At 49.3% G+C, this 20,993-nt stretch overlaps 1 long non-coding RNA gene across 1 annotated transcript; it reads left to right on the top strand.

Moving 5' to 3' along the window:
• Positions 1-14,796: 14,796 nt before the first annotated feature.
• On the top strand, positions 14,797-18,822 carry LOC141278063 (uncharacterized). Its single transcript, XR_012330281.1, has 3 exons — positions 14,797-15,181; positions 16,141-16,299; positions 18,175-18,822. It is a non-coding gene; the product is annotated as an uncharacterized lncRNA (long non-coding RNA).
• Positions 18,823-20,993: the final 2,171 nt, after the last annotated feature.

The following is a 20,993-nucleotide window of genomic DNA, read 5'->3' as shown; positions in this document are numbered from 1 at the left end:
TCCCTGGTGGCGCAGTGGTTAAGAATCCACCTGCCAATGCAGGGGACACGGGTTCGAGCCCTGGTCCAGGAAGATCCCACATGCCGCGGAGCAACTAAGCCCGTGCGCCATGGCTACTGAGCCTGAGCTCTAGAGCCCGCAAGCCACAACTACTGAGCCTGCGTGCCACAACTACTGAAGCCTGTGCGCCTAGAGCCCGTGCTCCACCACGAGAGAAGCCACCACAATGAGAAGCCCGTGCACCGCGACCAAGAGTAGCCCCCCTCGCTGCAACTAGAGAAAGCCCGTGTGCAGCAACAGACCCAATGCAGCCAAAAATAAAGAAATAAAATAAATAAATTTACATAAAAAATGAAGAACTTGTCAGTAATTGTGAAATCTCTCTGAGGACAGATAAGGTGTTTTAGAAGATAATGAGTTTCCTTCCATTAAGTGTGTCCAAACAAAAGGTAGCAACTACTTTGGAAGGATGTTTGGAGGGGAGTCATGAATTGGATTAGTGACTGCCATAGATTTTCGTAAAGGCATGTCTCATCTACCCTGAAAGTCTTTAAGTCCCAGGAATTGAGTCAGTGACATGCACATTGGCAAGTGTTTTAATCTCACTGAGCCTCAGTTTCACCATCTGAAAAACAACATGTCTGGGTCACATCATGATGGGGATCAAATGAGCTTTGACACTCTCAAAGCTATAGTGACATGTAAGATATCACTAACATGGGCTCTCAGTAAATATGGGTGGCTATTAAATTATCAAGGTCAGTATCTGACACCAATGGCAAGACCCCCATATCTACTGAAGTCTCTAGTGCCAAGCCTTGCCTCATTGTTCCCTAAATCAGCAGTCAGACTGAAACACACACACACACACACACACACACACACACACTCTCTCTCTCTCTCTCTCACCTCCTCCCATTCTGAAGAATCTTTCAGGTTAGTCAGGGAGCAGATCACCTTCCTCCACCTGGCTAACTTTTACTTTTTTTTAAAAAGACTGAACTCAAAGACCATCTCTTAAGTTCTTTATGACCTACTTGCCCTGTTTGGACTAGACCTTCTCGCCCGAGCTAGTATTTCTATAGGTCTTTTGTAATGGTCTGTTTCCTTGCGTATCTTTCCCACCAGGCTGAGCTCTGGGGGCCAGAGGTGGTGTATAGCGTCATCATCAAGGCAGGAGAGTTCAATGGTAAAGACTACATGCTTTGGAATTGAACATACCTGGGTTAGAGTCCTGGTCTGCTCTTGACTAACTGTTGCAGGACCTTGGCCTCCTTGGCAGGAACTTGAGTCTCAGTTTTCTTGCCTGTAAATGGGAAGAATAAAGTGAGGATAGGGTGGGATGAACTGGGATATCGGGACTGACGTATATACTCTATTGACAGTATGTAAAAAACTAAATAAAGTGAGGAAGATACGCTCAGAGTCATTTTGAGGATTAAAGAAAGAAGGTGTGTAGGAGTTTAGCATGGGGCCAGGTACACAGTAAACGTCCAATAGATTTAGCTATTGTGATTTTGATTATGGATTATTTGTTCCTAAGTCACAGTGGTAGTTTAGAGTGTAGGTGACTGAATGGATGGAGAAAAGACTGAACTAATAGACATTCGCCTGTCCCCTGGCTGGCAGGGCTGAACTCATAGCAACCTTCTGTGGTGGGCCCCCTGTACTCTGTCTCCCTGCGGTGGAAAGTGCACTGTGTTAGGGATCAAGGAGCAAGGAGCCCCTTAAGGCAGGGAACGGAGGGACCAGGGGGCTGAGGCTTTATCTTGGGTCCCACCAGAGCCACTCTGGAACACTTCAGAGGAGGCCCAGGAGGGCGGTCCTTGTTGGGGAGCCCTGGAAGGTCCTGGTGCCACAGCCTGGGTCCCATCCGCTCTTGTGCAATCCTCACTCCCAGGGTGACTGTTGCTTCTGGAGTTTGCTTAAGGAAAGTGGCGGAGGGAGCATGAGCCTTGGAGCCACTCGGCGTCCGCTGTGGCTGCTCAGGCAGACACACAACAAAGCAGCCCATTGAAGGCCAGAACAACCAAGTCCCATAAACAGCCTTCAGAAGGGACACCTTGTCCCACGTTTACAGAAATGCACCCAGGGTCTATTTAAAGGCCTACACACTGGAATAAGCACAAGTCGGTTTATTTCTGATTGTTCACGTGGCCCCCCCTGGGATTTTCTCTGAAGAATGAATCCCACTTCCCTATTGTCCCCACCTATCCCCAGACATTTTAGCCTCTCTGAGTCTCTTCATTAAAACGAACAAACAAACAACCTAGTCTATTAGATTTTTAAATTTTTTCTTTCTGAAACATGGTTTAGCCAGATCCCCCTTTGTGGGCTGAGCTTTGGCCAAATATAGATGTTTAAAATTTAATTATTTTGATGTTACCAAGTAGCAGAGACTTGTTTTCTTGGGGGAGGACGGGCTTGGCGGAGGTACCGGGTATGAAATATAGGCCAACTGCAAACTTGGAGCCTATGATGACTCCTCTCTGCCTGGGCAGAAAGAACTTTTAAAATACAAACAAGAGGCAAAGGACCCCTGGGCCCAAACTACCCGCTTCTAACCAGCCACTCGTAGGGAAGGAACTGAGGAAGGGAAGGGCAGTGCCAGGTGTCAAGCTCTGAGCTTGGAGTGTGTGTGTTACACACCCAGCCTGGGTGTCGCTACAGGGAGGGGCAGGGGGTGGGGAGCTCTGGGGTCAGGCAGACGGGTGTTGAAATCCTGGCTCCACCAGGGAAACGTCTTACCTCTCTGTGCCTCAGTTTCCTCGCCTGTAAAAGAGGATAACAAAAGAACCAGCTCATAAGGTGGTGGCAAGGATGACATGAAGTGATATTTGCAAAGCAGTTAGAACAGTGCCTGGGTCATGATAAATAATCAATAATTATTATTCCCACATTAGAGAGGAGGAATCAAGGCTTGCAGAGATCCGGCGAGTTGCCCAAGGTCACACAGCTAGCCAGTGGTGGAAATGGGTTTCAAGCCCGAATCAGCTCGGTCTAGAGCTAGTGGGCTTGCCCTCACCCTTTACTGCCAAGCAAAGGAAGGGGATTCCTGCTGAGTCTTGAGCTGAAGAGGCTGAGGGGGACCTTGCCTACCCTTTCCCATGCCCACATCCTAAGGGGGCCCAGAGAAAGAAGGTGAGTCCTAGGATTCTGGGATTATTTAAACACTGACATTTAGCCAGTGCTTCCTACTGCTTATATTCAACAGGAATACAGCTTTCACTATGGGCCAGCTCTGTTCCAAGCACTTTACATGTAACTTACTCATTTAGTCCTTATAATAATCGCCTATGAGGTGGCTAGTTATTGTTATTAGCATTATTTTTCAATGAAAATCATTTATTATAAAACCACTGAAACTTTCCTTAAAAGGTCAAGCTTGCAATCACTTGAACGTGACAGAATTAAGAACGGTTTTCCCCACTCCCATCCTCAACCGCATATTTCATGGCACAAACAAAACTGGATGGAGCCTTAGCCTCCCAACCTCCAGATCAGCACTCCTGCGGGCAACACCATCCTAGTCCTGGGTCTGCCACCAGCAGTCATCTGGATAAGGGATTCTGGACCGGCCCCGGCCTTAAACGAAGCACCCCCGGCCCACGCAGAATTTAGCAGCCATCTGGTCCAGAGCGCTCGCTCGATTTCCCAGGATACGAAACTGGAAAGACATTGCCACAGTGAGGAGCGTCATAACATACTGGTAAAAGGGCGGTCCGATGATGAAGATCCAAGAGTCTGCATCCTGTGACCGCGTTGATCATGAGGAAGACCCTGAACCACATGTAGAAGGCCGTCAGCATCTTGCTGACCTGGCCAAACAATGCGGGTAACATCCACAGCTCGACGTAAATGACCTCTGGGTTGTGGCGCCTCTAATCTGTCTCAGACTTCGGGCACGAACAAGCCCCATGAGCCAGAGGGGCACAGGGAGGAACATGGGCCCGCTTCTACAGATGAGGAAACTGAAGCACAGAGAGGTTAAGTAGCTTGCTCAAGGTCACACAGCTAGCCCATGCTGGGATTTAAACCCAGGTCTGGCTCCAGAATCCATGCTCTTAACCATCATGTCAAATGTTTTATATTCAAAAACATTTAAATCTGCAGCTTGCCCCTCCCCCCTGCCCTCAGCACCCCATTGCTTGATCCTTTGCCACTTTTTCTTTTCTCTATAGACCTTGTCACCCTCTAACTTAACATACACTTTACTTATTGATTATGTCTATTGTTTATTGTCTCCCCACTATCTTTAATGAATATAAGTACCACTAGGAGCTTGTTTTGTGCACTGATGTATCCTAGTCACCTAGAACAGTGCCTACACACAGTAGGCACCAATAAATACCAAATAAATCATTAGACGAAGAAGCAAAGGGCTTACGGGGGTTGTGTTGTATCAAGTACATTAAGCAATTTGTTCAAGCATTCATTTGGTTGAGTGGTGAGACAGGACTCAAACCCAGATCTGACTTGATAATGCTCTTCTTAATCATGGGTTTTCTTTTAAGAAACGATGTGTTTAACCATATATATATATATACATTTTTTTAAACCAACAAAACTCTGAGAGAAGTCATGTTGGGGCTTATTGTTTGCTGGCAAACATAGCTAACACCAAACTTTGCAGGTGCTGTTTTGAGAAACCAAAAAGCAGAAGCAAGTTTCATAAGCAGGGCTGGGTAGAGACTTTGAAAGTTGCTATGGACCTAGAAGAATATGCCCCATATGTAATCAATATGAAAGCCACACTAAACCAATAGGAGTGTAAGGGAGGCCAACAAAATTTTCATTTGCCCTATAATAGGGACTTTGATGCTTTTTTTAGAAATGTCAAACTTCTAACTTCTTTCAAAAAAATCTTATGTGTGTGTGCCCCTGCTGTGCTGGTGTGCCAAGAGGCTGAGCTGGACTTGGGGATGACACAGTTCCTGCCCTCGCGGAACTCAGGCCAGTGGGGGCAACCAAAACGTAGTGCCTGGTGACTGTGGTGCGTGGTGTATAGAAGCTTAAGGATGAGGCGCTTGGGAGCACAGGGGTTTGGGAGCTTCAGGGAAGTCACCCAGAAGAGGGAGGGGACATTGGAACTAGTTCCTCCCATGTTCCAAAGTCCCTGAGTTTCGTCCATTTTGCACCACCCCTTGCAAGGAACAGGGGTTGACAAGGTCAGGGCTACTCACCTCCATGAGGTCCTGTAGGAACACAAGGCCTGGGATGATGCTGGTTGTCATGACCCTGCTTCCTGTAGTCTCAGAACCAAGCCCCTCCTGAGAAACTAGCGCCCCCTCCAGGCAGCATTCCCTGAACACCACCTCCAGTCTCTGCTCTTAGAACAGTTGTCCTTCCATTAGGCCCATAATTTACAGTCAACCCCGTGGGGCAGGCCTCTTTTCTCACCCACGCTGTAGCGCCCTGCCTCTTCCCTCTGCTGTGCCTGACTCGCAGCCTGCAGGTGAGCCTGCTCCAGAGATGTCCAGCTGAATGGGCTGTGCTTGTCCTTATTCAGCCCCAGAAGCATTGGTTAGTTCCCTAACAACTCACATTTGTCAACACTGGAGCTGTGTTCCTCGCTTTGCTGCTTTATCTCAATTCTCACATCAACCCAGGCATGGAGGTGCGGGCATTATTTCCATTTCACAGATGAAGTGACAGAGGCAGAGAGAGGAGTCAGGTACTGCCTGAGTCACACAGGTTACGAGGGGCAGTGCTGACCTTGATGGCAGGTTGTTGACTCTGGATCATCTGTACAGTGTCTGTACAATGTCTGTACTGCCTCCCACATGTGTAGGTGAGGGGCCTGAGGGCCTGAGCATGGGCCTGGAAGGGGCAGATGTGAGGATATCCTAGACATAGGTCCACTTCCTCAACTTAAGCTCACTCTGGACCCAGAGTGTGGGCATATTCCTGTGAGGTCTTTCCGCTCCTATCCTTAGGTGGAGGTCCAGGCAGGCCCCTTGCCTCCATCCTCCAGCTCTCCTGGGACCCCAAGATCTGATGTCCAGCAGGCTTGCCCTTTTATGGAGGTCCTGTGCTCCAGACCTTTCCTGACCCATCCTCCACCCCTGTAGGGATTCTCTGGCTTCCCAAGGTACTCACCCCACAGGAATGCATTAAAGACAACTGTCCTTCTTCCCTAAGCAGGGCTTTCTGGAGACATGGCATTATGACAAAGATGAGAATTTCAGTGGTGAATTTAGTAGGGCCTGTATCATCTTCTCCAAAGCCGACTTAAACCTTCTGATTAGAGCTCCTTCCTCCAGGACTCCTAATGCTCCTGTGCTGGTCTCCCTGTCCTCTTGCCATCTCTCCTCCTGGAGCCGTGTAAGCTCAGGAGGCTGCCTCAGCCGCAACATAAGGGCTCAGCACTCTGCTCCCTGCCAGGCCGAGGGGAGCAGCCTGTGTGAGCAGTTTGCACCTTGGGATCAGCTCCTGCTGCTTCATGCATCAGGCCTCTAGGGACTACAGGACAGAGCTTAAGCTCTTCATTCTTCAAAACTGGGAGATTTCTGGCAACCTCGGGGAAGGATTTTATATTTTGTCTCCTGTTTTTCTTTAATAGCCAAGGCATGGAAAATGTAGAAAACCCTGTGCTCAGCAAAAACCTCCTTCTATAAGGAAATAGCAGGAAACCGCGTTCCAGGATGAGCACAACGCCAGCTTAGGTGTTTCTTGGAGCCTCTGGCTTGGTTCCATAATGCCTGATGGCCCAGCCCAGGCGAACTGGCACCTCTGGAGCTTGGCAAGCCCACTTTGCTTTGTGAGCCCCCTGCCCTGGGCTGGTCAGGCCCTGGGAAAGGCACAGGCTTTCTCTGTGATTAACAGTTTTCTATTTAATACTGACTCCTCTTGTGCCCCTTCTTCCCTGCCCCCTGGCTCATTTTTCATGGAAAAAACAACAGTTTCCATGATGAGCTCAGCGTACAGGCAGGAACTAAACCTGTCTGGGCCTTTTGCTTCCCCATTGGAGGGGTGTGGATTAAGTGACCTGTGGTTTTTGCTTGGAGCCAACATTCCATGATTCTATGGTTTTTCTCGCGGAGGAAAGCTTCTCTCTGTTCTTGAGTCTGCAGACTGTGACTGAGGGGGAAGGCTTCCAGGCAGAGCCATCAAGTTCCCTCCTAGTTCACTGTGACTAATCCTGTCCTCTCCGCCACCTAGCAACAACACACACATACACACAGTGTATTAAGCAAGCATGCCTCTCATGGGTTGCCTTCCTTCTTTCATTCATCCACCCATCCATTCATCCATCCATCCATCCATCCATCCATCCATTTATTGGCTTATTCATTCATTCCATGACTGTTACTTAAGTGCCCACTGTGTCCTGAAGACACAGAGGTGGTTGGATTCCCTGCCTGCCTTTGAACTCACAGACTGGTGGGGGAAGGGCACCATGTAGATCAGACAGGCAATGCTGAGTGAAAGGTCTAGTGCAGCAGTCTGGCAAGGGGTTGTGAGGAGAAGTGGCCACAGCATACTGGTCATATCACCACCTCCTCAATTTATGCTTGCTCACACTGGACCCAGAGTGCAGGCATACACCTGTGAGGTGCCCTAAATGCTTTGGAGACCCAATCAACCCAGGAGGGTTGGCCAAGGTTCAGGAAGGGCATGCAAGTGGGGAATTTGGGACCAAACCCAGGATCCCTGAATGTTGTCAAGTTGGGGATTCTTATCTTGATGACAGCTAGCAAGACTCAGGACTCTGAAATAAGACAGGGTGAAAAAAAAGCACTCAGGCTTCATTGTAGAATTCCAGAGCCAGCGTTGTCACCTACTTCCACTTCCTCTTGGCAGGCAAGGAAACTGAGGCATAGATCGGACAAGTCATGTGCCTAATGTCCCCAGCTAGGAAGGGGCTGAGCTGGGAGAATGCCCAGGTCTCCTGACTCCAGGCTGTTCTCCAACAGACTCTGGTTCAGCCACACTGCTGTAATTGCTTACACCCCACTTCCAAAACTTTCCCTGGGAGGTCTCGAATCAGACTGACTGGCCACAGCAAATGCTGCTGTGCTAGCAGAAGGGGTGAGCTCATCCCGTGAGGTGACGTGGCAGGATAGTGGTAGCCTGGGCTTCTGCTGCCATCTGAAATCATGGATGAAAATAGCTTGCCTGTGGTCTATTGATACCCAATACTCTATCATCAGATTGGGGAAGTCAATTAAAAGTGTCTGGTTTCCCCCCGGGGGCCTGGGAATTGCACGGAGGCCAGAGACCAGTGGCCAAAAGGAACAGGGCCATAACTCCCCTTTTACAACACCAAAGCCAGAGGCTGCAGGCTGCACCTAGCTGGTCTGCAGGAAGCAACAGGCAGCTTCCAGGGACTGGCAAAACCAGCTCTCCAGTCTGAAGAAAGGCTCAGACTCAGGTCGCAGGAACATCTGGCCCTCCTGGAATATGCACAGGAAACAGCTCAGGATGGGAGGATCCTGGGATTGCCCTGGAACTTCCTGTGGCCACTGGAGCAGAGGCCAGGAGACCAGGGTGGTATGAGTTGGGAGCCACTGTGGCTGGTTCCAAATGGGACCTCAGGGATACTGGTTAATGTTCAGACCAGGGCCGAGCTATGAGTGCCCAGGGGAATGCAAACTCCTCTCCTGTCACTTGTGAAACACAAGAATGTGGACCTCCTTCCCCTCTTCGGCAAGATGGTGACCTGGGCCAGCCAACAGGAGGCAGAACCAGGCTCTGCAAGCCCTACTCTGGCTGAAGTCAAACCGTGCCTCTTCCCCAAGACAGCCTGACTCTCTGTGGGCTGTAGGTCTGATGTAGCTCCACCTCATTACTCAGTCAGCTCCCCTTCCGCCTTTTCCCCCATTGTCCTTCCTCTTTTCAGGCCCCCAGATTCCAACTTGCCTTGGCTGGATGGTGAAAACTGTGAGAGCACAGGGGTAACATGCTGGGCCAGCGGTTTTCCGACTTGAGAATCCAACATCCGAATCATCTTTGAGGGCTTGTTAAAATAGAATGCTGGGTCCCATCCCAGACTTTCTTGGGTCCTAAGAACATGCATTTTGAGCAAATTCCTGAGTGATGCTGTTGCGGTGGGTCCAGGGACCACACTTTAAGAAACTCTGTGCTGGACAATGACCGGATAAGGAAGGGAGCAGCCTTAGCTGACATAACTGGGGAAGGCCTCCCTGAGGAGGTGACATTGAGCTGGAACTTGAAGGGCAAGGAAGAGCCAGACATGCAAAGGTCTAGGGGTTCTTAAACTCTTCTGTGCCACAGGCACTGGGACACTCTGGTGAAGCCTATGGACCCCTTCCCCAAATGATGTTCTTAAACACATAAAATGTATTACACAGGGTTACATAGGAAAACAATAAACTAAAATCCACCTCAATCTATGGAAACGCCCCCCCCACCCTGGTTAAGAACCCTGAGAGAAGGAGTGCTTGGGAGAGAGGGAAGAGCAAGTGCAAAGACCCTGGGGTGGAAATAACTCGGCAGGTTGGAACTCAGTTCAGGGGACTGAGCATAATAGGTGGAGGGGAGTAAAAGCAGGGGCCTGGGGCTGTGGCGTTGGCTTTCGCCTGTATTCCCAGCGTACTGGGAGACATCGGGGCTTTCAAACAGGGCAGAGTGGTGATCAGATTCCTGTTCTAAAAGATCACTTTGGCTGCTGGACGGAGAATGGGATGTTAGGGGGACAAGAGGGAAGGCAGGAGACCCATGCAGGGTGTTGCCAGCCCCTAGGTGATACACAGGACCTGGCTTTGACTCAGAGTACCGCAGAGAGAGAGGAGCCTGGGGAGTCAGGAGGGATCTGGGAGGTATACTTGAGTGAAATGCCTGTGTGTTGGCCACAGGGCAGAGGCAAGGGAGGACAGGGAATGGGGGTTAGAGCCTAGTGCTGACTGTTCCTAATTCACCAAGCGACCTTGGACCAATTGCTTCGCCTCCCCGGTCCTCAGGCCCTAGTGGGTAAGGGGAGGGGTGGACTAAACTCTAATTGCGAGTCTATAAGGGTTCAGTGCGGGATTGGCGAACCCTCTGGCTAAGAAGTGCTGTTTGCCCCCAGGGAGGGTGATGCCCGCGGTGGCGGCGCCCCTGTGGCTGCCCAGCCTGGCCTGCGGGCGGCTCTGCAGGCGAAGGAGGCGGCGGCCGCCGCGGCAGCCAGGTGGCGAAGCGACGAGGCGGCGACGCGGCGAGGCGCCTCGGTCCGGCTGCCAGCGGCGGCTCGGCGTGGTCCAGCAGCGCCCGCCCAGGACAGTGAGAACCCGAGGGAGCTCGGGCGGCCGCGCGGGGGCGAGGCTAGCGCCCTCCTCCTCCGCCTCTGCCGCCGCCGCCTCTTTCTCCTTCTACTCCTTCTCTGGGCAGAGCCTTTGGAAAAAAGGGAGCGGCAGAGGGGCAGAAGGCAGCTGGCCGGCTCCGCGCCGCCCACCCGGGCAGCGAGTGCTCAAGAGGAAAAAACGGCCATCTCAGCCCCGGCTCCCACCTGACCCCATCCCTCCTCGCTAAGTCCACGGGCCGACCCCCGGAGGAGGAGGCTCTCCCCACCCACTGGATGCCTGAAAAGGAAATGGTTCTTCCAACTTCACTGCCACAGGCCCCTCGTTCCCCCCACCTCAGATCCTTGAATTGCAGTCTGGAGATTGCTTCTGGGAGGCTCCGTCACTTAATCTACAAACTTTATTGAAAAACCGCTCCTTGCTGGCCCGGAGCTGGAGCCCTGGTTGCTACACAAATTAACATCCAGTCCCTGCCCTGGAAGAACACCCGTGGAACGGTGGAGACAGAAATGTGTAGTAAGATGAATTGAGCACCCACTGTTTGCCAGGTTTTGAAGGTAGGTGTATTATCCCCATTTACAGATGAGGAGACAAATACCATACATGGTGCACTAAGATAACAGATGGGTGAAATTACATTTTCAAGACAGTATATAAAACCCGAAAGAAGTGAAACTCTTAGGATATATAGATCTCTCTTACAAAACCCACCAGAATGGCTACAATTAAAAAGACTGAAAGTATCAAGTATTGTCAGGGATAAGGAGCCACTGGAATTTTCAGACACCACTGGTAGGAGTGTAAATTGGTACAAACATTTTGGAAGATGTTTGGCAGTTGTCCATTAAAGCTAAACCTGCAAAAATCCCAATGATGCAACAATTCCACTCCCAACTGCACTGAGAGCTTATATCCATCAAAAGGCATGTTCAAGAACGTTTATAGATGCTTTATTCATGTGTAATAGCCCCAAACTGGAAACAACCCAAATGTCCAGCAACAAGAAAAAGGGTGAATAAATTGTGGTATAGGCACATGGTGGAATATTATGCAGCAATGAAAAAGAATGAGCTAATGCTGCAGACAACAACACAGATGGGTCTCACGGATAATATTCAGTGCAAAAAGTACGTACCATTTAATTCCATTTTCATGAAGTTTCGGGACAGGAAAACTAATCTAAGGTGATAGAAGTCAAAATAGTGGCTACCTTAAGAGGTTACTGACTTAGGGGGACACAGGGAATCTTTGTGAGGGCTGGAAATGTTCTAAATCTTGATCTGGGCAATGGTTACACCAGTGTAAACATGTGTAAAAACGAATCAAGTTCCACACTAAAGATCTGTGCACTTTACTTTTTGAAAGTTATATCTCAATTCAAACAAAGCGAAACAAAGAGCTCCTGCCTATCAGTAAGGAAAAGCTAGGAAACACAAAGTTTGACAGGCAAAGAATACAAATTGGTAATTCACAGAAAGAGAAGAGCTAACAGGTATTTCAAAAGATGCTCAATCTTATTAGTAATAAGATGAATATGCATTGAAACATGATATCACTTGACACCCATCAGAAGGGAAAAGATTAGCAAAGTGGACAGGTACTCAGCGTTGGCCGGGATGTGGGGAGGTGGGGGCCGGAGCACTGCTGGAGGGCAGGCAGGTAACTGGCTCAGGCAGTGTGGAAGCAGTGAAGCCAGCAACCCTGGGTGATAAGAAGTAAGTGCATACCTTGGGACCCGGAGATCCAACTCAGTGCTTGTGCAGATTGGCAAGGGGACTGGAAGGATGACATGTTCACCATGACATTATTTATGGGAGTGCTGCGTTGGGCGCAACCTTGGTGTTCATCAAAGGGAGGGATAAGTAAGGTGGTGGGGACACACTATGAATGTTGCACAGTAGTTAGAAGCAGCAAACTTCTAACTGCAGAGTAGGCATAATGGAGCTCAAAAAATAAGATCAAGTGAAACAAGAAACAACTAGATTTACAGTATAGTACTATATACATAAGTTAACTCCCCCCCACCGCACACATGACAGCTCTGAGCATTTTATGAGGATATGTTCATAGTTAAGGGCATACGTTGAATATCAGAGTGGGTGCTTAAGGGACAGTGAGAGTAAAGATCGGGAATGAAGGAGCAAAATAAAATAAAATATGACCCAGCCATTCTACTTCGAGAGAGAAATGAAAGTATATGTCGAGGCTTCCCTGGTGGCGCAGTAGTTGGGAGTCCGCCTGCTGATGCAGGGGACACGGGTTCGTGCCCCGGTCTGGGAGGATCCCGCGTGCCGCGGAGTGGCTGGGCCCATGGGCCATGGCCGCTGAGCCTGCGCGTCGGGAGCCTGTGCTCCGCGGCGGGAGAGGCCGCAGCAGTGAGAGGCCCACGTACCGCAAAAAAAAAAAAAAAAAAAAGAAAGTATATGTCCACACAAAGTTTTCTATATACATGTTCACAGAAGCTTTATTTGTAATAGCCAAAAACTGGGAACAACTCCAATGTACATCAACAGATAAATGGACGAACAAATTGTACTATAACCATATAGTAGAATGCTACTCAACAATTAAAGAGGAAAAACCATTGATACACACAACAATATGGATGATGTGCAAAATAATTATGCTGAATGACAAAATCCAGACAGTATGATTCCATTTATATACATTTCTAGAAAACACAAGCTAGTCTATAATGACAGAAAGCAGATGAGTCGTTGCCCCCAGAGTTGGGGATAGGAGGAGGGGAGAGGAGGGAGGGAGAGATTACCAAAGGGCACGGAGAAACTTGTGGCTTGTGGGGGTGATGAATTTGTTCATTACCTGGATCACAGTGATGGTTCTTCGGGTGCGTGAACATGCCAAAACTCATCAAACTGCACACTTTAAATATTATTCTATGTCAATTAAAGCTATAAAAAAGAAATAAAATAAGAAGGGGCCTTGCATTAACTAATGGTGATCATATACCTTGAGCTAAAGGATGGAATTAACCCAGCTCTCTGTGCTTGAAATTAAAAACTAAAAACAACAACAACAACAGCAACAAAAATACAAACAAAGCAAAAAATAGAGCTTAGATGGTTAAATTATTTGCCCAGGCCTCACAGCTGGGATGCTGACTCCTAGACTATAGCCATTATACTCTGTGGCTCAGGGCTTGTACTAGTATGAGGTGCTGTACAGGCACCACACTCACCCAACCTTTAGGGGTCACCTCTGGGAAAGGAACCGGGCACTCAGAGATGGGGTGCATGGCCCTGACCTCTAGGCCCTCCCCATCCAGTTGGGGAGAGAGACTCTTAGACAGATGCTCACAATGCTGGGTAAAGTCAGGGAAGGCTTCCTGTAGGAGGTGATGCTTGCGTTCCAATAAGCGCTTGGCCCAGAGTAAACACTCACTGAATGTTATCTATTTATTTTTACTATTCCCCATGATTTTAGAGAGAGGAGAGTGGAAAGGAAGATGACATTCCAGACAGAGGGAAGTGCACCATCCAAGGCAGGTGAACATGTTGGGGAGTCACAGATGATTTGCTTTAGCTGTGACTGGGGAGTGGGGCAAAGTACCGGAGAAGTCTTTTCAGGGCTGGTTGACATCCCCCTGAAAGTGAGCCTCCCATAGGACATGTGGGCATGGGATAGTTCAGGGCCTCATGTGATGGAGGGGTCAGAGAACACTGGGTGGCTCCCCCAACTATGTAGTTTGGCCTGGATCTTTGCATGGTTGACCAGGAATCTCAAGGGCAACCTTGGTAGCTGCCCCCCTCCTCAGCCCTGTGCAATCTAATCTGCGGGCGGCTTTAATCCATCAAGAAGGGGTGTCCTCACTGAGTCTCTTGCCTGCCTGACACATAGTAGGAAATCAACGAATGTTAGGTCCCGCTCCTGCCTCCTTCCTTTCCCTGGATGCTTGCAGACTGTGCCCAATACCTACCCTTGGGGCCACTGTCCGTACAAGACCTTGACAGAAAGTGGGCAGGCAGGCCTGGGCTGGGCCAGGTGGACCCTGAGTCTAGAAAGGGTCAGGCAAAGGCTATAGGGACCAGTAGGCTGTCGGCCGGGTGGAGAGAGGGGGCTGTTACTGATTCTCTGCCATGAAAAAGCCCCATTGTGGGGTCTTTGGGGGAGAATATATTTATTTTGTTTCCTGAGCTGTGTGAACAGTGCACTGTGCTGCCTGGGTTGAGAGGGCTCTGTGTGGCTAGGGAGGGATTACATCCCCCTCTTGGGTGGTGTGTTATGAAAAGGCCTCATTCAGCCAGGCCCGGCTGCCCACCGGCAGCCCAGGCTCCTGCGCTGTCCCTGGGGGCAGCCTGGTGTCCCTCCCTCTCTCCCTGAGGTGCAGGCTTGGGGCTGCGTGTGGATGTGAGTGTGACAGGCAGCCAGTATAGGCCCAGTCCCTGAGGGGCTGCGGCTCACCTTCAGGTAGAGTCTGTCAACTGCACACCTCAGGATGGAGCTGGCTGAGGGACTGGGGCTCAGACACAAGAGGCGTTTGGTCCGTGTCTCGACCTCAGATGTTACTTACCTTTGAGGGAGGTTTCACATCCCGTCAGAGATTTGCTGAAGGAGACCTTCACCGTACAACTTTAAATCCATGTTCATTGCTGGGCCACGTTGCCAAGGGGGCCTCTGAATGTTTGTATAATTTCTATGACTATTTTGTGAATAGCACGATTATGTCGCATTATGTTTGGGGGGTGTGTGTGTGTGTGTGTGTGTGTGTGTGTGTGTGTGTGTGTGTGTAAAGAGTGTTAATTTGTTCACAGGAAATGTTTTTAACACAACTCAATTTTTGTAACCCTGTTTGGCATTTCTTTATTTTTCAGTACCCTGGGAGCCTCAGTCCCTGGAAGTGGATGTGGATAGTCTGAATCTCTGAGGGCCCTTGGCAAAGACAGCGTGCATCCCGAGCACGTCTGGACATGAGGGGTGAGGTGAGCAGGCAGGGTGCCTGAGTCCCCGGCAGCCATGGGAGCCGTGGGTGGAAGGGCTGCCTCTTGGCCAGCCAGCCCCGTGAGTAGGCAGAGAGGGCAGGAAGGGGGTCCTTCTGTGAAATTGGCTGACTCCCCAGGTGATCAGGGCCCTGGTGGGGAACATGAAGTTCAAGTCCTTGCGGGGCCGTTCCCTGCCTCTCCCGCTGTGCTGGGCTCCCAGGCCGAGCATGGGTCACCCCTCACTGGACGTGCTCCCACCCCGCTCAGACCCACACCCCATTTCTCTACTGCCTTTCTGGGCTCACACCATCCACTTGCCTCCACTACAGAACTCTTTTTACTCAAAGTTTAAGGGGCAGAACCCAGAACCCCCAAATGCCGTGGGGTCTTATCTCAGTGACAGGGTAGCTCGCTGTCACTATCCTGCCTACTGGACTGGCCCTCTGCCTTCTAGCTCCAGCTCTGTCTGTGCCTCACTGAGTGACCTTGGAAAGTCACTGAGCCTTGGTCTTCCCATCTGCACAAGGGGGAATTGCATTGGTTGGTCGCTGAGGGCCCTTGAAGCTCCAATTTCCTGTGAGTCTAGAAATCTGGATGCAGGTATCTGTGGTCAGACTGAAAATATCTTTACATGGGTACCTGGGACGTCATGCCTGGATCGTAGCCACTCTGTGTGCCCCAACACTGCCCCAAAGTGGGTTTCTCCTGGACATTTGCATCTATACTCTTGGGGAGGTTAAAGATGTTTGAATAACATACAGCCCCCTTCATCCCTCCCCCTCTTTGCAAACAATCATAGAGGAGGGCTTGATACTGGCATTTGGAGCAGAAGTGGGTGGTGGGGAAATGAGGCTAAGGAGGGAAGGAGTTGGGAGTGGTCTGCACTAGAGGGGTCACTGCTCAACTCTGGGGAGCCCTGAGCTCCCAGCTGCCTATTCTAAAATAAGGTCTGATTTCAGGTTATGGCCCATTGTGCCATTGGAGAGGCTCCCCTCCCAGAGGAGTAAGAGGGCCATTTGCTCTCCAGGAAGACTTCCTGATGGAGAGGCATCTTGGTGTGCCAGGGTGGCCCTGCATGTGCTCTTGGCCTTGGATTTGTACTCAAGGGTGAAAAGAAGGTGAGTGGAGCATCTGACTGGGCATAGCTTAAATACCTGGGGGATGCATATACCAGCAACTCTGGCTGAGATGTGACGTTACTCCGAGCTTGCAGGACAGGGATCCGGCTTCCCTGAAACATGACCTAGTCATCCCAGAGTAAGCTGGGATGTTCTCAAAGGATGAAAGATGAATTCATGGATAGATGGATAGATAAAATTAAACTGATTTGAGAGAAGAATATCTAATGACTTTCTGTAGGTGATTGTCTTATTTAACAGGAGAGGAAAACTAAATTTTATCTCAACGTTTTGAGCCTGATGAACTAAAAGAATGAGTCTGGAAGGGAGGGCTGCTGGTTAGGGTGGTGGAAAGGAGATGGATGTTTGGCATGGAGTATAGTGGGGATCAGGCAAGGATGGCTTGATTTGAGACCTGTTGAGTTTGAAGCAACAGAAGGAGAGCCAAGTGGAACAAGGGATACTTGTCAAGGTGGGGATGTAGATTTGGAAGCTTCATATATAGAGATGATAGCAGAGGTACTATGAATGAGTCAGTCCTCAAAGGAGAGACATTATGGCAAAATATGAAGAATGAGGAACCTTAGGAAGCTTGAATTAATATTGTTTGGTTTATAAATGGGCAAACTGGGCTCCAGAATTTGTCATTCATTCACCTGGCCATCCATCCATCCATCCCACTCAACAAATGTATTTATTCTGAAGCTATAACGTACAAGGTAATATATCTGAAAATGTTCATGGGTAAGAGACTGACAAGGGATAGTCAGCAAGGGGAGAGTGGAGAGAGAAGCATCTGGGAACCAAGGGAGGAGGATGTTTCAGGAAAGCCAATAACATCCAATCTTGTGGAGCTCAAAGAGCAGGAAAGCTAAAGAAAACAATTTGGATTTGCTCTCTGGTGGATCCTGGGGGAGAATTTTGGTAAACTGTTGGCAAGGGGGAGTCATGAATGAAGGGGCTAAGGAGGGATTGTCTATGCTTCTGGAAGATGGACAGGAATAGTTTTTGTCTCTAGCTTCTGCATCGTGCTTTTCAGTGGTGAAGCATTCTGTGCAACCAGCACATTCACCAATTACAGACATATTGCCTGAAATGTCTAAATAGGATTCCATTAGGACGCAGTCCCCTGAAGTAGAACAGATGCTCTATCACCTACCATCTAGTCATTTACTAGTGATAGCATGTGCTTTGGGAAAAGCCCTGTGCCAGATGTCAGAAGACCTAGTTTCAATTCCTGGCTCTGATGCCAACCAACTGGATTACCTTGGCCAGATCATTCAATAAGAGCTCTTTATCCATACACCAGCGAGGTTACTTCCCACTCCTTATCTGGTATTGTTGTTCATTTTGGACTCCCCCCAAATATATTACCTTGCAAATTGTGGCTGCTAAATAAATCCATTTGTTGTGTGGATGGATGGAAGGATAGACGGGTAGGTGGATGAGCTACAAATTCTGGAGCTCAGTTTACACATCTATAAACCAAGGGACATCAATTCAAGCTTCCTGAGATTCCTTCCATCTCCAATCATCTATGACCATGCTTTTTTTTTTAATCACAAGCAGAATTCTTCCAAAGTTGCTTAGAGCTAGCACACCTGGGCCAATTAAGCCTTTGTAGAGCATTCCATTTAATCTCCTTGAGGTTAGAGACTGGGCCATCTATTGTCACAGCTCCAAAGCCTTTCTTCTATGATCAGAGATAGGATCCTAGAAGATTGATACTAAGCGTTCATTGGAGGAAAAATAAATCACTTCCAACTATACTCTGATTCTCTAGAGACACATTTAAAGATATGTAGCATGTGGTTCTCATGGTAGAAAACATGCCATAGTGTTTGCCAGCTACTCCAAGATTGTTCTTGATGACAGGACGTGTCCCTGTAACCAGTTTCTGGTGAGACATCTGCACGCGGCTTTGCAGTTTCAGGATGTCCCTACATCCGTCAGCCCATCAACAGAGAATCTAGGAACATCAGCACAGAGTCCCAGTCACAGTGTAAAATGTAAGCTGACAGCTTGGAAAGCATCCAGAGGCGAGTGGCCAGGAGGGTGAAGGGTCTGGAAATGACCAAAAATGAGGAGTGGTTAAAAGAACTAGGGGTATTATCCAGAAGAGAAGATGACATGGTAGCTGCTGCGAATGGTGTAGTCCAAGCTAACTTGGACTAAAGTTGATACTTTCTTCTCTGCACGGGCTTCCTGAGAACAAACCTGTGACTGGTGGATGGAAGTTACGGGGAGGCTGATTTCAGCTCATTCTAAGAACTTCAGAAGATTTTTTTCAACCGAGTTATAAGAATATAGAGTTGACTGCCCTGGGAAACAGGCAGTGGGTGACAATTGCCAAGGATGGAGGAAAGACCAGGTGACTTCGGAGGTCTCTTTCAGTGTGGAGATTCCAGGATTCTAAAGAATTTAGAACTGGAGTAAAGAGAAAGCTCTTTGCTTTGTCAGTTTAGAAACCATCTGCTGCTCTTCACTGTGCTTCATCTCATTCCCAGCTGATCTCCTCCAAACACAGTTCTCTATTCAGCAGTTCTAGTCTCCCATCTGAAGTGATTATAAACCTCTCTACTCTCTTTAAAAAAAAAAAAAAAAAAAGGATCTTTTCTTTTCCAAATAAAGAGCTTAGGAGGTCTCAGCAAGACTGTACCTACAAGGAGAAATCCCATAAGAAATAATTAAATAATTAAGTAAACAAACAAATAATAAACCTCCAAGCCAAAATTATATAGCAGTGAAGGCCACACCCCCCAAATTCAGGTTGTCTGGCTGTCCAGAACACAGAGCTTTTGTCTGTCTTCAGGGATGATGGATTTGTCTGACCCAAGATTGGACCTCTTAAATTCAGTTCTGGGCACGGGTAGGTGGGAAACCCTCTGAAGCCCACACCCCCTGAAGGTGGATAGAGAGGGAGAAACTCTGTCTCCATGGAAACTAGGGGTCCCAAGCATAAACAATCTTTTTTTTCACCTGGAGCCAAGTCTTCGAAAAGTGACTCAGCCTGAGGTTTGCACACCGGGGGCCTCCTATCTGGTGGTGTTGATGTCAGTGGAGCCTCTGATGGAGAGATTTTCTTGGAATTATTCAGAGTGGCCCACAAAATAGAAATTAATCTATCAAATGCAAGGCCTAAAATAAAAACTGATTCACAACCACTTTATTTGTGACAACACCACTGGCAACTAGAAGTAGCCCTTGGCTCCCCGACCCAGGGTTCAATTGGAATTTTTTTCATAGTAGCACAAACGTCCAAGCCAGAATGGCTATTCGGGATGATTCAACCCCCTCATTTTACAGATGAGGTTTTGTTTGAAGCTTAGTTCCAAGCAGGATTGGTATCCAACAGGAAAGCATTAACATTTTCCAGAAGCAGCCCTTGCCTCCCAGCTGAAGGCTACTTTAACACGGAAGTCCAAGTCTTCTTTCAATTAGCTCGGGTGCTCTGGGCACAATTACTAGAAAATGGGTGAGTGAGGGGGAGACCCCAGGTAAAAAAGCCTGGTGATGTGTCCACGGTCACCAACTGAGCCCTCACTTGTGTGGTTGGTGATGGAGGGAGCAGCTCGTTCTAGGTGGCAGCTACCAGTCATCGGGGGCCACTCTGGGAGAGGCACCTGAGGGACAGGGCGCAGGTAGAGGTGGCAGCTTCTGTCTCCATCAAGCTGGGTATCAGATGCAAGGGCGCCACCTACTGGTCGAGGAGATCAAGGGGCTCTCTGCATCCACTGTGGGCAAAGAAACTGTACTGAGCTACATGTGCTGGGCTGCTTCTCCAGGGCTCTGACCTGTTTGGAGAGGAGCCTTTTCTCCAGCTGCGTCCCCAGCACCCTCCCCCCTCCACCAACCTTGGCTCCTGCACCTGCTGCATCTGACAGGCGAACTAGGTTCCACCACACTGACCAGGTGTCGCAGAGGAGGGGCTCCAATTCCCTGGGTCATGGGCTCTCTATGAACTCACAGAAGACCCTGCCTGCATGGGTTTCTCTTCCACGCGCGTGCGCGTGCGTGTGCGTGTGCGTGTGCGTGTGCGTGTGTGTGTGTGTGTGTGTTTGGGGGAAAGGAAGGCGGAGTGAGGGACGTTGTGTTGTGCTGACAATGCAGGTCTGTTCTGAAGCCCAGAGGAAAACATTAGTACAAAGTAAAAGAAAGAAAATGTTGGTGTTTCCAAGAATACTTAAATAATTGCTGCTATTCTGGCCCTCAGATTGGTGGTGTGTCTGAGTAATAGTTCTGGCCTGAGTCCTTTATACCACACTGTGTCCCAGAGGGCAGGCTGGCTCTGTCATGTCTGTAAGGATTTACCCAGGGTGTGTGGTGCTCTGGGGGACTCCACGGCGACACAGAGGAGCCAAACACTGGGCTATAAGGAGAGACAGTGAAGATGGCACTTCGCTGTTGAGGGACACTCCTCGGAGCTCACAATTCATAGCACTTCAGACATGTGGAGGCTTCTGGGGGGCCTCCTCAGTTCCACTCCAGGCTCCTCCTCCATGGGGAAGGTTGGCTCCATGCCTGCATCCCTTCTGGGTCAGAAGACACTTACTGGGCTGCCTTGGGGCCACTCAGGCCCCGGAATTCCGCCCCCCCCAGTCATTCCCGCTCTGCCACCCCGGGCCCCTCCCCAGTCCCGGGTGCATCCTCAGGGCTGTCACCTGCCAGAGGGCCAGCAGGTGCCTCCTCTTTCA

The sequence above is a fragment of the Tursiops truncatus genome, chromosome 2 (genome assembly GCF_011762595.2).
Source record: "Tursiops truncatus isolate mTurTru1 chromosome 2, mTurTru1.mat.Y, whole genome shotgun sequence".
NCBI classification, from domain to species: Eukaryota; Metazoa; Chordata; class Mammalia; order Artiodactyla; family Delphinidae; genus Tursiops; species Tursiops truncatus.
The sequence above is the reverse complement of the archived record's forward strand: the minus strand, read 5'-3'. Positions and strand labels throughout refer to the sequence as shown.